Source organism: Triticum urartu, unplaced genomic scaffold (assembly GCF_056163025.1).
Source record: "Triticum urartu cultivar PI428250 unplaced genomic scaffold, HENAU_Tu73 scaffold2, whole genome shotgun sequence".
NCBI lineage: Eukaryota > Viridiplantae > Streptophyta > Magnoliopsida > Poales > Poaceae > Triticum > Triticum urartu.
In genome coordinates this window covers 11,409,106-11,423,295 of record NW_028260368.1, presented here as the reverse complement: position 1 = coordinate 11,423,295, position 14,190 = coordinate 11,409,106, and the positions used below count along the sequence as shown (strand labels likewise).

The 14,190-nt window shown below is 36.6% G+C and overlaps 1 non-coding gene across 1 annotated transcript; it reads left to right on the top strand.

Moving 5' to 3' along the window:
* The first annotated feature begins 1,762 nt into the window (after positions 1–1,762).
* TRNAS-GCU (transfer RNA serine (anticodon GCU)) lies at positions 1,763–1,850 on the top strand. Its single transcript has one exon. It is a non-coding gene; the product is annotated as a tRNA-Ser (tRNA).
* Positions 1,851–14,190: the final 12,340 nt, after the last annotated feature.

Here is a 14,190-nt window from a genome sequence, read left to right as displayed (position 1 = left end):
TGAGTTGGGTTAAAAGCACGGAAGGTATTTGCACCATCACCGTCCTCAAATAGAGTGTTTTCTACGGTCGCTCCATGAATAGCGCATAGCAGAGCCGCACCTAATACTCCGGCAACTCCCATCATATGAAATGGGTTCAACGTCCAATTATGAAATCCTTGGAAGAAAAGGATGAATCGAAATATCGCTGCTACGCCAAAACTCGGCGCAAAGAACCAACCAGATTGCCCCAGTGGATAAATAAGGAATACAGAAACAAAAACAGCAATTGGACCAGAGAATGAGATTGCATTATAAGGCCGCAATTGAACAGACCGAGCAAGTTCAAATTGGCGTAACATGAAACCTATTAGTGCAAAAGCCCCGTGGAGAGCTACAAAAGTCCATAGACCGCCTAATTGACACCAACGAGTAAAATCTCCTTGTGCTTCGGGCCCCCATAGTAGCAACAAAGAGTGTGCTAAACTATTGGCAGGGGTAGAAACTGCTGCGGTTAAGAAATTACAACCTTCCAAATAGGAACTAGCCAATCCATGGGTATACCAAGAAGTTACAAAAGTTGTCCCTGTAAACCAACCCCCTAAAGCGAAATAAGCACAAGGAAAGAGCAATAGGCCAGACCATCCTACAAAAACGAAACGGTCCCTTCGTAACCAGTCATCCATAGTATCAAATAGATCATTTTCTTCTTTAGGAATTCTACCAAGGGCTATAGTCATAGTGATCCTCCTATTCAATTACTTCAACCATTTCCGAGCACCTCATATCACTTTCCAAGGCATATGATAGTTTTATTATCTGTGGACGATTTCTTTCTCGTTCAATGCCCTTTTTCAATGGTCTCGAAGAGAGAAATTTCCCATTTTTATCTATGGAGTCACAGTCACAACCGAGGTCGTGGTAAATCCATGAATTTGATTCGATTTGTTTTTCTTATACTATTTATTTGTTTTTCTTATACTATAGAAATAGAAATAAATTGTTTTTCTTATACTATAGAAAGAAATAAACCTTTGAATTCAGCATTATTCCAAGACTCCTATTTCAAAGTCTATCTTTTAAGGGAAAAATGCAAATAAAAGTAACCCTTCTTTTCCCATTCCCTCTCTATTGCATGGGTGGAAGAACTAAAATAATAGAGGATTCTGAAAAAAAAAAATGGACCTTCGAAATCCAATTTTATGTGTAGCGCAAAGGAGTTGCGATTTCTTCTTATTCCTATAGAACATCTAGTAACAAGAATATGAAATCGTAAATAGCGAAAAATTCTTGTCTTGCGCGGTCTAAGTCTAAGGAAATAAAAAAAATTCGCTTATACAATTTCATCTACATCGAATTTATATATCAGAATAGCGGATAGAGGCATCATTAAAGGAGTCAGGTCTACTTACTTTATGCTTCTTTCCAATTTTATGGTGGATTTGATAAGAACCCTTTTTGCTTTCTTGATAAATAATCGACAAAAAAAGCGTTTTTTTTATATAACCTGCTTGTTTTATTATAATTATAACAAGTCCTATATGGAAATGCCCGCTAAAGAGAAAATCTATTTGATTGTCTCTCGGCCAATATCGATTTTTAGAAAGAAAAAACAAGAATTTTCTTCTTTTTTTATTAACATTAAGAAAAAAGAATATAATTAAAATGGAATTGGCAATATAATTTTTATAGACTTTTGAAAGAAAAAAAAGGGGTTTTTTGCAACCGTTATTTCTTATTTCTTGCCTATATCATATCACGGAAACCTTTCGCTTTGGAACGTGGAGAGATGGCTGAGTGGACTAAAGCGGCGGATTGCTAATCCGTTGTACAATTTTTTTGTACCGAGGGTTCGAATCCCTCTCTTTCCGCTCCCTTGGATCATTTGGGACTTTCGAATTGGAAAGAATTCTGACCCCCGGATTTTCTCATAGATAAATGTACGAAACAAATCCAATAAGAAAAAAAAAAACTGAATTTTTACTCCTCGCGTCCAGGATTCCGTCCTGGGTCATTAGATAAGAATCCAAAGATAAAGAGTGAAACAAAGAATATCACTACTGTATAAACAAAAAGTTTGAGAGTAAGCATTACATAATCTCCAAGATTTTTTTTTAAGGAATAGATTACCAGTTTTTCCTTACCACACGGATCCACTAGGATGGTTTTTTTTTTATACCTAAAAATGCAAAAAAGAATTCTTGAAAAAAATTGCAAGAATTCTTTTATAATAAGCACTCTTATCAATAGCAAAAATAGGGTTAGGTGGTTAGGTATTGTGTAGGTACCTTTAGGTACCTGCTCAACCTAGGTGCAGGGGAGTAGAAAGGCTGATCCAAATTTATTGCTGTAGCTACCCATTCAATGTAGAAGAATTTAAATTTTAGAATCGAAGGTTCATAATATAAAAATATAAAACTTCTCGGCTTTTACCCATTTTAAAATTTTTTTGGAATGAACACATCATTCAATTTGGCATACAGAGTACTAAAGATTTCATCGAAAACTTACAGCAGCTTGCCAAACAAAGGCTAATAGAAAAAAGAATAGAGGTATAACAGGCATAATATCCACGATTGGATTGAAAATAGCATAAGCTTCGGGTAATTTGGCAAAGAAAAAACTAGTAGGATAAAGAACAGAATTAAAACAGATACAGGTTAAACTAAGTATATTAGGCATAACAAGCATTTCATTCTTGTAGAGTAAATAATTGGATTTTTCTTGAGTTATTTTTTTAAGGGAAAGAAGGAAAAGGCAGATTCAAAATCTTTTTTCTTCGGACTTTCCCAAACACAAAATACCTCCTTGTATTCGCACTCTCAAATGAGAGTGGAATAAATTCGACTTTCATATAATATCTTAATAGAATTCCATGTAATGATCAATGCATTTTTTTGATTCTATATTATCCGCATGTGTAGAATACTAGCAAGAGAATATCCCTCCTTTTTTATGTAATTGAAATGGTATTGACGAATAACAAATAAACATACTAGTGTTTATTAGTGTCGCATAAAACCCGAAATGGGGCGTGGCCAAGTGGTAAGGCAGCGGGTTTTGGTCCCGTTACTCGGAGGTTCGAATCCTTCCGTCCCAGATTGTTTCTGATGAAACAAACGGTGAAATCATATAGTATTCCGTACGAGACAAAAGTTTATTAAAGAGAATAATGATATCTTATTCTTTCTCAGAAAACATAATAAAGTCTTAAGTCCAGTCAAATTGACTATCTTTATTTTCATGAAAAAATGGGATCTATCAAGCACATTCAGGATATGCCTCTACTATAAAATCACTTAGTCATATTTTTTTCTTCCTTTTGGTATTCGAGTTGAAGAAGTACGAGAATTCTATAACTACCAAAAACTTTCAATCTTTTCATTGGAATAGTTTATTTAGTTATTATAGTTAATTGTTTTTGGTACTGAAAAAATATATTACTACTAGAATTCTAATTCTAGTAATTAAATTAATTAAACTTTTTTGGAGGTTGATAGTTTATTTATTGAGGAAGAGTCAATCCTTCTTTTCTCACTTCAAGATTGATCATCTCGAGCCATCCGTTGAGGGTGGAAATTTAAGAATAAATAAGTTTTAAGCAAACTTGTTTAGTCGTCTTTTTCAAACTATGTTTCATTCATATGATAGAATTTTAATATGGGTTTAAATAAATTGGATCTTGGCGGAGGCTTCCCGGATAAATACTTACTTTCTTTTATCCATATTGCTCCATAGATAGCAAGTTTTAATTAGTATAAAAAAACTAAACCAATGACTATTCATGATTCCATCCATATTGGATCAATTCTCTATACCACTTTGCAATGAAAAGAGGAATGTTTGTTATGGTAAAACTTCGTTTAAAACGATGTGGTAGAAAGCAACGTGCGACTTGAAGGACATGATCGATTGTGGATTTTGCTATCCATCATTTTCCATAGTAATGAAAATGCTCTTGGCTCGACATAGCCTGTTCTATTCGTTCCGAACCAAATTTGCGCTGGGTTTAAGTAACATAGTACACGATGGAGCTCGAGAGGACAGAATTTTTTTTATCAAGGGAAAGAATCTAGGGTTAGTGAAAACTAATAAATTAGGCCAACTTTGTCAGTCTATCCTTAATATAGAAATAAATCGAAAGGTTAAAATAAGAAGAAAGTCCAATAAAAGTATATCAGAATCAATCCCTCTTATTAGATTTCTATAGAAGAGATAAATGCTTTATCGAAGGAAATAAGAAAAAAGGGTATGTTGCTACTCTTTTGAAAGAAAAAAATAGGAATTCCCGAAGTAATGTCTAAACCCAAGGATTTCACAAATCAAAGATAAAGGATTCCAGAACAAGTAAACACAATTTTCAATTGTCTCAACAACAGAGTTGGATTAGAATAAGGAATAAAAGTCAATTCGTTCGAAATGAGACAAAGAAAAGAGTTTAAAGACGACTCAAAAATTTTGGAAGGATTTTGCCTTCGAAGTTTGTCAGGCAAAATTAGCCCACTTGAGTCATGAGTATAAATGAAATTTGTTTTTTCTGTAAGGAAATTAATGCACGTCATAGTCTAATTTCTATTATTATCGACAGAAATTCGAATCATTTTCTCGAGCCGTATGAGGAGAAAACCTCATATACGTTTCTAGGGGGGGGCGTTGTTTATCTACATCTATCCCAATAAGCTGTCTATCGAATCGTTGCAATTGATGTTCGATCTCGAAGAGAAGGAAGAGATCTTCAAAAAGTAGGTTTTTATGATCCGATAAAGAATCAAACTTGTTTAAATGTTCCAGCTATTCTCTATTTCCTTGAAAAGGGTGCTCAACCAACAAGAACTGTTTATGATATTTTAAGGAAGGCAGAATTCTTTAAAGAAAAAGAAAGAACTTTGAGTTAATTGAAGAACTAAATGAATCAAAAAATAGGATAGGAGAAGATTATTAGTATTCCTAGTTGTCTAATTATTTAGACACAATTTACCTCTTTTTTAATCCTATTTGGATTTATATTATATCGTGCCAATCCAACATAAGCCCCTATTTTATTTACTTTTTCTATCTAATTTGTTTTCTTACCATTGTATTTCCATTGACAAAGGTCTATTGAACAAATAGAATTTGTAGATAGATGGGTCTCTTTATCCTCACTCCATATTCAATTTTTCCGCCTACACTTCGCTCAAATGATAAGGGTGTTCCTCTTGCATGTATTCTCATACAATATAATATATATTTTTTATAATATATATTTTTTGTTAATAAAAATCGCTAAAAATAAGGAGAATTTGGCCATCGTGATTAGGGTCGCTCTTTTTTTAACTTTACTTTAGTGGAATTTCACCGGACCTGTTCGTTTTGGCATTTGAGTGTTTTTCATGGTCGATAAAAAAAATCTTTTGATGTCTTGCTAGTTCAATGTTTTGACAGAAGCGCGCGGTGTAATTCCATTGATTTTTGGATTTCGATCGTATCTAAGATCCTTTTTTTATCTGGGTTGCTAACTCAATGGTAGAGTACTCGGCTTTTAAGTGCGACTATGATCTTTTACACATTTGGATGAAACAACAAATTCGTCCAGACTCTTGGTAGAGTCTAGAAGACCACGACTGATCCTCAAAGGTAATGAATGGAAAAAATAGCATGTCGTAATAAAATCAATCTTTTTTGAATGGAATCCAAAATTACGATTTTCTGGGTCTAATGAATAAATGGATAGAGCCTGGCTCCAATTCTGGTAAAATAAAAAGCAACGAGCTGAACTTCCTAATTGGAATGATTCCCCGCTCTAATTAGACGTTAAAAATAGATTAGTGCCGGATGCGGGGAAAGGTTGGGTTTTCCTATGAGTGGACCCTTTATTTTTTCTTTTTTTTTTTAGAAATCCTAATTATTCTTGATTATGGATTGAATAAGGGATGTTATGGATTGAATGTGTAAAAGAAGCAGTATATTGATAAAGAGGCTGTATTCCAAAGTCAAAAGAGCGATTGGCCTGCAAAAATAAAAAACTTGTTCTGTTCTTTTTTTTTAATTAGAACAAACATAAACTAATTGGGTAGAAAAGGAGCAGAAAAAGATCTGTGGATTAGACTCCCTTTCTTTCCAGGGTTTGTATTAAAAATGCAACACCCTGTTCTGACCATATTGCACTATGTATCATCATTCGATAAACCGAGAAATGCTTCTTCTCTCTGATTCAAGTAGAAATACAAATGGAAAAATTCGAAGGGTATTCAGAAAAACATAAATCTCGTCAACAATACTTTGTCTACCCACTTCTCTTTCAGGAATATATTTATGCATTTGCCCACCATTATGGATTAAATGGTTCTGAACCTGTGGAAATAGTTGTTAGTTGTAATAACAAGAAATTTAGTTCACTACTTGTGAAACGTTTAATTATTCGAATGTATCAGCAGAATTTTTTGGATAACTCGGTTAATCATCCTAACCAAGATCGATTATTGGATTACAAAAATTATTTTTATTCTGAGTTTTATTCTCAGATTCTATCTGAAGGGTTTGCGATCGTTGTGGAAATCCCATTCTCGCTACGGGAATTTTTTTGTCTGAAAGAAAAAGAAATACCAAAGTTTCAGAATTTACGCTCTATTCATTCAATATTTCCCTTTTTAGAAGACAAATTTTTGCATTTGGATTATCTATCACATATAGAAATACCCTATCCTATCCATTTGGAAATCCTGGTTCAACTCCTTCAATACCGTATCCAAGATGTTCCATCTTTGCATTTATTGCGATTCTTTCTCAACTATTATTCGAATTGGAATAGTTTTATTACTTCAATGAAATCCATTTTTTTTTTTCAAAAAGAAAATAAAAGACTATTTCAATTCCTATATAACTCTTATGTATCAGAATATGAATTTTTTTTGTTGTTTCTTCGTAAACAATCTTCTTGCTTACCATTAGCATCTTCTGGAACTTTTCTGGAACGAATCCACTTTTCTAGGAAGATGGAACATTTTGGGATAATGTACCCTGGTTTTTCTCGGAAAACCCTATGGTTCTTTATGGATCCTCTTATGCATTATGTTCGATATCAAGGAAAGGCAATTCTTGCATCAAAAGGCACTTTTTTTTTGAAGAAGAAATGGAAATGCTACCTTATCAATTTCTGGCAATATTATTTCTGTTTTTGGACTCAGCCGCGAAGAATCCATATAAACCAATTAGCAAACTCTTGCTTCGATTTTATGGGGTACCTTTCAAGTGTACAAAAAAGTTCTTTGTTAGTAAGGAATCAAATGCTGGAGAATTCATTTCTAATAGATACTCGAATGAAAAAATTCGATACCATAGTCCCCGCTACTCTCCTCATAGGATACTTATCAAAAGCTCAATTTTGTACTGGATCGGGGCATCCTATTAGTAAACCCATTTGGACAGATTTATCAGATTGGGATATTCTTGATCGATTTGGTCGGATATGTAGAAATCTTTTTCATTATCATAGTGGATCTTCGAAAAAACGGACTTTGTATCGACTAAAGTATATACTTCGACTTTCATGTGCTAGAACTTTAGCTCGTAAACATAAAAGCACGGTACGAACTTTTATGCAACGATTGGGTTCGGCATTTTTAGAAGAATTTTTTATGGAAGAAGAGCAAGTTTTTTCTTTGATGTTCACCAAAACAACTCTTTTTTCTTTCTGTGGATCACACACTGAGCGTATTTGGTATTTGGATATTATACGTATCAATGACCTGGTCAACCCTCTTAATTAATCATTAGACGAAATTAAGAAACAGGAAAGGGTTGATAAATGATCAAGAAAAAACTTTTCTATTTTTCATTCTGAAATGTTCTTTTTATTATAATAAAGAGTAGGTGAATCAACTTACTAATTAAAAAAATTAGTAGAACTTCCTCTTTGGAATAGAAATTGGCTATTTCTACATAGGGAAAGTCGTGTGCAATGAAAAATGCAAGCACGATTTGGGGAGGGATTTTTCTCTATTGTAACAAGGAAGAATTATCTACTCCATCCGACTAGTTCCGGGTTCGAGTCCCGGGCAACCCATATAGAAAAGACCCATCAAAGTTTTTCACTTTGACTCACTTCATTTACAAATACAAAATTATTGGTTTGGTTAATTTAGTTATATGGATAGCTAATCTTTGGGCTGACTTGGTTGACATTGGTATATAGTCTATGTTATACTGTTAAATAACAAGCCTTCTATTATCTATATTCTAGTTAATACGTGTGCTTGGGAGTCCTTGCAATTTGAATAAACCAAGATCTTACCATGACTGCAATTTTAGAGAGACGCGAAAGTACAAGCCTGTGGGGTCGCTTCTGCAACTGGATAACTAGCACTGAAAATCGTCTTTACATCGGATGGTTCGGTGTTTTGATGATCCCTACCTTATTGACCGCAACTTCTGTATTTATTATCGCCTTCATCGCTGCCCCTCCAGTAGATATTGATGGTATTCGTGAGCCTGTTTCTGGTTCTTTACTTTATGGAAACAATATTATCTCTGGTGCTATTATCCCTACTTCTGCGGCGATCGGATTGCACTTTTACCCAATTTGGGAAGCTGCATCTGTTGATGAGTGGTTATACAATGGTGGTCCTTATGAGCTAATTGTTCTACACTTCTTACTTGGTGTAGCTTGTTATATGGGTCGTGAGTGGGAACTTAGTTTCCGTCTGGGTATGCGTCCTTGGATTGCTGTTGCATATTCAGCTCCTGTTGCAGCTGCTACTGCTGTTTTCTTGATTTACCCTATTGGTCAAGGAAGCTTTTCTGATGGTATGCCTTTAGGAATCTCTGGTACTTTCAACTTTATGATTGTATTCCAGGCAGAGCACAACATCCTTATGCATCCATTCCACATGTTAGGTGTAGCTGGTGTATTCGGCGGTTCCCTATTCAGTGCTATGCATGGTTCCTTGGTAACCTCTAGTTTGATCAGGGAAACTACTGAAAATGAATCCGCTAATGAGGGTTACAAATTTGGTCAAGAGGAAGAAACTTATAATATTGTGGCTGCTCATGGTTATTTTGGCCGATTAATCTTCCAATATGCTAGTTTCAACAACTCTCGTTCTTTACACTTCTTCTTGGCTGCTTGGCCTGTAGTAGGAATCTGGTTCACTGCTTTAGGTATTAGTACTATGGCTTTCAACCTAAATGGTTTCAATTTCAACCAATCTGTAGTTGATAGTCAAGGTCGCGTTATTAATACTTGGGCTGATATCATCAACCGTGCTAACCTTGGTATGGAAGTAATGCACGAACGTAATGCTCACAACTTCCCTCTAGACTTAGCTGCTGTTGAAGTTCCATCTATTAATGGATAAGGTTTTTCTGCTAACATATAAGAATTTTTGAAGACAGAAATACCCAATATCTTGTTCTAGCAAGATATTGGGTATTTCTGTCTTTATTTTGAATCTTTTTTTCTTCTTAATCTTTCTATTCAGAATTCAGTTAACGACGAGATTTAGTATCCTTTCTTGCATTTTCATAACTCGTGAAATGCCGAGTAGGCACGAATTCCCCCAATTTGCGACCTACCATAGGATTTGTTATGTAAATAGGTATATGTTCCTTTCCATTATGAATCGCGATTGTATGGCCAACCATTGTGGGTAGAATGCTAGATGCCCGGGACCACGTTACTATTGTTTCTTTCTCCTCCTTCATATTGACCTTTTCTATCTTTGCCAATAAATGATGAGCTACAAAAGGATTCGTTTTTTTTTCGTGTCACAGCTGATTACTCCTTTTTTCCTTTTTAAAGAGTGGCATTCTATGTCCAATATCTCGATCGAAGTACGGAGGTCAGAATAAATAGAATAATGATCAATGGAAAAAAGAAAAAAATCCTTTAGCTGGATAAGGGGCGGATGTAGCCAAGTGGATCAAGGCAGTGGATTGTGAATCCACCATGCGCGGGTTCAATTCCCGTCGTTCGCCCATCGCATTATTGCAAATTCCAAAAATGCAATTTTCCATATTCCTAGTTACGTATTTACTTACGGCGACGAAGAATAAAACTATCGCTATATTTTTTCCTTTTCCTAGTTCTTCTTCCAAGCGCAGGATAACCCCAAGGGGTTGTGGGTTTTTTTCTACCAATGGGAGCTTTCCCTTCACCGCCCCCATGGGGGTGGTCCACAGGGTTCATAACTACCCCTCTTACTACGGGGCGTTTACCTAGCCAACACTTAGATCCGGCTCTACCCAAACTTTTTTGGTTCACCCCAACATTACCCACTTGTCCGACTGTTGCTAAGCAGTTTTGGGATACTAAACGGACCTCCCCAGATGGTAATCTTAAAGTGGCCGATTTACCCTCTTTTGCAATGAGTTTCGCTACAGCACCTGCTGCTCTAGCTAATTGCCCACCCCTTCCACGTGTGATTTCTATGTTATGCATGGCCGTGCCTAAGGGCATATCGGTTGAAGTAGATTCTTCTTTTCTCTCAAAAAACCCCTTCCCAAACTGTACAAGCTTCTTCCAAAGCATACGGCTTTCTAGATGTATATGACGATCTCTAGACAGATGGATCTTATATGAATCATATGATGAAGTACCACATGAGTGGATATATAGGAAAGGAATCCAAATCTGCCGAATCGCTCATGTTATGATCTTCTACATCCTAGGTCTCTGCGTTCCGTCATCTGGCTTATGTTCTTCATGTAGCATTCAGATCGAATGACTCTATGAAATTACGTCGATACTTCCACATATTATGGGTAACGTAGGAGACATCCCTATTTTCCCCCGGGGGTCTTAATTACCACTGCTTAGCTTTCAATTTGCCTCTGACCATCAAATTAAATGTGAATAACCCGTCCTCCTCTCTTTGAAACAAGGGGCGCTTCCGGTTCTGTGCGTGCTTCAAACAATTTTGTCTTCTCCATATTACCATATCTCTAGAGCCAATAATTTTCTATGAGGAACTACTGAACTCAATCACTTGCTGCCGTTACTCAACAGTTTTCTGTTGAGGTCTATCCCGTAGAGGTAGTCAAATTGGATCAGTGATCGATTTCTAGGTTTCGTCGTAAACCTAATTGGTTACTTCCAATTACGTAAATCAATAGTTCAAACCGCACTCAAAGGTAGGGCATTTCCCATTGATATAGGAACTTTTGTACCAGAAACAATAGTATCTCCAATTATAGCCCCTCTGGGATGTAAAATATATCTCTTCTCACCATCCCCATAGTGTATGAGACAAATGTATGCATTTCGATTAGGGTCGTATTCTATGGTTACGATTCTACCAGATATGTCTTTTTGATTCCGTCGAAAATCTATTTTACGGTATAGGCGCTTATGACCTCCCCCTCTATGCCTTGCGGTAATGATTCCTCTGGAATTACGACCTTTACCACAACGGTGCCGTCCATGGATCAAATTATTTCGTGGATTGGATTTCACTTGCCTGTCTACGGTTCCCTTGCGTGTGCTCGGGATAGGTGTTTTGTATAAATGTTTCGCCGTATTATTAAGTATTCTCCTTTAGTTTTTTTCTCTATCTAGAAGTGGAATAGAATAACCCGGTTGAAGGGTAATGATCATACGTCTGTAATGCATTGTATGGCCCAGAATAGGTCCTATTCTTCTACCTTTTCCAGGTAGTCGATGGCTATTCACAGCTACCACCTTAACACCAAAGAAGAGTTCGACCCAATGCTTTATTTCTGTCTTAGTGAATCCCGATTCGACATTAAAAGTATATTGATTCTTTCCCAATAAACGAAGACTTTTTTCTGTAAATACTGCGTATTTGATTCCATCCATAAATCGACTTTCCCTCCTATGCTCTGAGTTCCAGTATCGATAAGAATTCGAGTTCTTATTGTTCTTATGTTATGGTATGAATATACCATACCAATTCGTTATGTATGGATGATGGATGAGATTCCATGGATAGAGAGCCAGTTCCAATAGACTTATGGAATGTTCCCGTTCGTGTGCATCCAGCAGGAATTGAACCCGCAAATTTACCAATTATGAGTTGGGCGCTTTAACCATTCAGCCATGGATGCTTAACAGGGATCATCGTACATCGTAAATAACCAATTTTCATATAGAAAGACATATCATAGAAAAATGAAATCGAAAATATTCCGAGATGGCAAATATTCGGAGATGACTATGAAAACACCTCTCTGGATCCTCGAATTGAAAGAGAGATTGAGAGGGATCAAGAATCCTAATTCTCGCTATTTGGAATGGATCCAATTCTATTGAGTCTGACTCATAGTGATCATTTCTCTTTAGCAAAGAATGACCTTGGTTATCAAAGGATTGAACAACCGGGATCCATTTACTTATGATACCTAGTTGGCATTGATAACAAGGATCTAATGAATTATGAGTTTAATAGATCCTCTTTAGCAGAAAGACGTATATTCCTTGCTCATTATCAGACAATCACTTATTCCCAAACCTCGTGTGGGACTAATCGTTTTCATTTACCATCTCATGGAAAACCCTTTTCGTTCCGCTTAGCCCTATCGGGTATTTTAGTGATAGGTTCTGTAGGAACTGGACGATCCTATTTGGTCAAATACCTAACGAAAAATTACGATTTTCCTTTCATTAAGGTACGAGGGCTTCTTATTCCACAAGAACGAAAGCACCTTTTCATTCTTTCATATACTAGGGGTTTTTACTTGGAAAAGACAATGTTCCATACTAAAGGATTCGGGTCCATAACCACGAGTTCCAGTGCACTAGATCTTGTAGCACTTAGCAACGAAGCCCTATCCATTAGTATTCCACATAAGAAATCCATTCTAGAAAAAAATACAATTAGATTAGCTCTTCATAGACAAACTTGGGGTTTGCGAGCCAAGGTAAGATCGGCTCGGGATCATGGGACCCTTTTCTATCAGATAGGAGGGGCTCTTGTACAAAATAGACTTACTAAGTAATAACCCCATAGAATCTATCTATATAAAGATAAAGAGGCAATCGTGTCAGGAAGCGGGTTTTTCTTTGGCCAAAAGGTACTTCGAACTTGGAACGAGCATGAAGAGATTAACGAGACTTCTTTCTCTTTTGAGTTTTTCTGGCGGACCTGCCGCGCAAGATCTTTGGTCTTCCCCTGGAACCGATGAAAAAAAGTGGATCGCTTCTTATGTACTCGCTCAGAATGATTCTTCTCTATCTATAGTTCATGGCCTATTAGAAGTAGAAGGTGCTCTGGTGCAATCCTTACCGACAGAAAAAGATTGCAGTCAGGTTGATAATAGTCGAGTGACATTACTTCGTCGGTCCGAACTAAGGAATCTGTTAGAAATGTTTTGAAATGGATATTGTTCTCTCTTTGATCAGGGATTGCTATATGAAAAGAAGTGGAGTTTGAAAAAGGGAACGGAATGCTCAAACCGGAACTGCTAGAGGAACGAATTTTCAATAGCATAACTTGGGCTCCTAGAATATGGCGCCCTTGGGACAATCTATTTGATTGCAGGGTTTTGTTCCGAAGCAAAGATATCCGCGGAGGCCGGTTCGTTCGTCCTATTCTGATATTCAGGACCAAGAGGTACTGGATTCTCTTTCGGATAGGCCCTGAAAGGAGAAGAAAGGCTGAAATGCCAACGGACCTCTGTCTATTCTCTAATTCACCCGATCCGATAGTACCCGTTTTTGGAACGTCCAGTGCCAAAGTCACTGAATGGGTAAGTCACCAATCCAATCCCTTTGACAAATCGGATGTCATATTAGATATCATATTCTATATATATAGAAATATCATAGATAGAATAGACATATAGAATTTTTGGTCGGCAAATTCGAAGGAATCATTGAGTGAAAAAGGAGCAAAGAATGACAAAAGACGAGACTCTACTAGTCTTCACTCTTGTGGTTTCCTCTTCCTCGGTTTCTGTTTTCTTATTCGGGATCTTGCTTTTCATGGTTCTCATCTCTGCAACTCGCGATTTTCGCGAGAGAACCAAATCCAAGTTGGTGAAGATCATGATTTGGGCTGGCACGGGGATCGTTTGATCGATTTCCTTGATTTGATCGCTACTTAATGGGCGTGCGCTCAAAGGATACAAACAGGGATTCGCAAACAAAAAGGGGAATTCGTAGTCACTTTTTCCTGTCGCGTAAAAAAAAAGTCTTTACGCGAGAGCAATAGAGGTTGGGATACATCTATCTCTTCTGAGCAACCTCTTTTGGATTCTTAAGACCACCCTTGCAGT